The sequence below is a fragment of the Chrysochloris asiatica genome, unplaced genomic scaffold (genome assembly GCF_000296735.1).
Source record: "Chrysochloris asiatica unplaced genomic scaffold, ChrAsi1.0 scaffold00014, whole genome shotgun sequence".
In the NCBI taxonomy this organism is placed as follows: domain Eukaryota; kingdom Metazoa; phylum Chordata; class Mammalia; order Afrosoricida; family Chrysochloridae; genus Chrysochloris; species Chrysochloris asiatica.
The window spans coordinates 32,744,863-32,747,594 of NW_006408532.1; the positions used below are offsets into that span (position 1 = coordinate 32,744,863).

The 2,732-nt window shown below is 41.9% G+C and overlaps 1 pseudogene; it reads right to left on the reverse strand.

The window, feature by feature from the left end:
* Positions 1–234: 234 nt before the first annotated feature.
* LOC102837651 lies at positions 235–1,028 on the reverse strand (annotated as a pseudogene).
* Positions 1,029–2,732: the final 1,704 nt, after the last annotated feature.

A 2,732-nucleotide genomic window follows, 5' to 3' on the forward strand; every position in this document is an offset into this window, starting at 1 on the left:
TTTATTCTAACAGTAAATGTTGAATACTCCCTAAATATTTGCTTAGTGGATTAGGATTGAAACTATGATTTTTGACTAAAAAAGTTCCTTATGATTTTTAGTAAGCTGTATTATTCAACAATAGCCAGTCTTTACTGGGCTGTTCTTAGCAGTTTGCAGCTTACATTGCCCTGCTATTGTGTGAGGAACAGAGTCTTACAGGTTTCAATTCTGTAAGCTTTTTGCCTTTTATGTTTAATCGGAGTCACTACTGCTACTCCAGGAGTCTGTTGACATGACCTCTACATCATCTTCGTTTCTTTGTTGTGCTCCGGAGGTTCCAACAGGAAGTTGTTACTGTGATTGGATAGTTCCTTGACGTGGTTCATTGCTATGTCACTGGACTGCTACGGGTACTGAGGAACAAGGACATCTGGCAACCTGCCTGCTGTGAGTGCATTCCCTAGTAAATGCCCATTCACACTATTAGTGGACGGATTGTTCTTCTGACCCAACAATCCACTTCTAATTTCTAAATCCGTTGGATACGGCCTCCATGGGTCTCCTGGAACCAGGTCAGTGGAGCACACACAGCGGTGATTGTACTGATCCTGTGCGCTTACTTCATGATCTCTTCAGAGGAGATAGCACCTTTTCTATTGAGTTAAGCTTTTCCTTTGCTTGATAAACAGCTGTTGCCAGTATTTGTTCTGCTTCTTTGAGCTGTTTTTGTAGTTGTTGAATATCACTGTCTTCTTTTTCTAAAGTTTGCATTTCATGATGTATTTTTCCCTGATTAAATGCCAATTTCATTAGTTCTTGAAACTCCCCATATCTGTGAATTAACAACTTCAGGATCTGGTTTTCCTCTCCAGTCTGTAACAGTTTTGGTTTCTTGAAATTGCCAGCATTTCTATAGGTTCTCTCAACAACACCTCCAGATCTTCCAGCGCTGGCAACAGTCACTCTCGTGCACTGTTACCACCTGCTGCTCCAGAGCTGCCACCCGGCTGTTCTTTCTCCTTATCCACACTCGAAGTCGCCGCCATGTTTCCTCACCTGTTTATTTTTTGAGGGTAGCAAGGGTAGTTGTTGTTATTAAGTGCCATTGAGTAGATTCTGACCCATAGCGACTTTGTATAGGGTTTCTGAGGAGTGGCTGGTGAGCTTGAACTTCCAACTTGCAGTTCAAACGGACTTTGCAGTCCAGCGCATTTATTTGGGAAACCTTACCCTTTTCTTCCTACATCCCTGATCTTGCCCCTTCAGACTTCTTTTTTTTTCTCCCCAAATTCAAAGAACACTTTTGAAACGGAATACAATTTGAGTCCTTCAAATATGCCAAAAGTACCCTTTTGACGTGGTATAAATTGAAGCACAGAATTCTTCAGCAAAGTGTTTATTTTGGTTATATGCCACTGAATTGACTCAGACTCATAATGGTGGCTGGTGAGTTTGAACTGCCAACTTTGTGGTTCACAGTCCAATGCTGATCCTATAGTACCACACCAGGAAAGGGTTGTTGTTGCTATTATGTGCCATGGAGTCAGTTCCGACTCATAGAAACCCTGCACAAGGTTTCTGAGGCTATAAATCTTTACAGGAGCAGAAAGCCTCATCTTTCTCCCGCAGAACAGCTGGTAGTTTCAAACTGTTGACCTTGCAACGACGCATCTGACAAGGGACTGATTTCTAAAATATATAGGAAACTACAACACCTCTATAAGAAAAGACAAATAACCCAATTAAAAAATGGGCACAGGACATGAATAGACACTTCACCAAGGAGGAGATTCAGGCAACCAACAAACATACGAAGAAATGTTCACAATCACTAGCCATTGTTGTTGTTATTAGGTGCCATCGAGTCAGTACCGACTCATAGAGACCTTATACACTGCCTGATCCTGGGCCAACCTCACTATCATTGCCACGATTGAGCCCATTGATACTGCCACTTTGCCAACCCATCTCGCTGGGGGTCTTCCTCTTTTTCTCTGACCCTCCACCCTACAAAACATGATATCCTTTTCCAGTGACTGGTCCCTCCTGACAGAGAGATGCAAATCAAAACAATAATGAGATATCATCCCACACCAGCAATATCAACGAAGATAAAAAATGTAGAGGAAAATAAATGCTGGTGAGGATGCAGAAAGACTGGGACACTCCTGCATTGCTGGCGGGATTGCAAAATGGTCCAACCACTCTAGAAAACAGTATGGCACTTCCTCAGAAAGTTGGAAATAGAAATACCTTATGATCCAGCAATTCCTCTACTTGGTATTTATCCACAAGAAATACGAGCCATAACACAAGTAGATAGATACATGCACACCAATGTTCATAGCAACACTATTTACAATAGCAAAAAGTTGGAGACAGCCTGAGTGCTCATCAATGGAAGAATGGATAAACAAACTTTTATGCTACGTTGAAGAATAACAAGGAAGTTGCAAGCCACCCCACATGGATGAACCTTGAGGACATTATGCTGAGTGAAATTAGTCAGTCACAAAAGGAGAAATACTGCATAGGACCATTATTGTAAAAGCTTAAGAAAAAATACCCACACTGAAAGGGAAAAAAAAATTATTTGTTGGTTACCGACCGGAGTGTAGGGGGCTGGAGTGAGGGGAAGGAGAAGAAGGTGGAGTACCGGGTAGAGAATATACACAAGATAGTTTGGGTGTTGGGGGAAGCAATATACTAGAAGGGTAGGGGAATATAAGAACAAGGCAGTTGGGAGAACA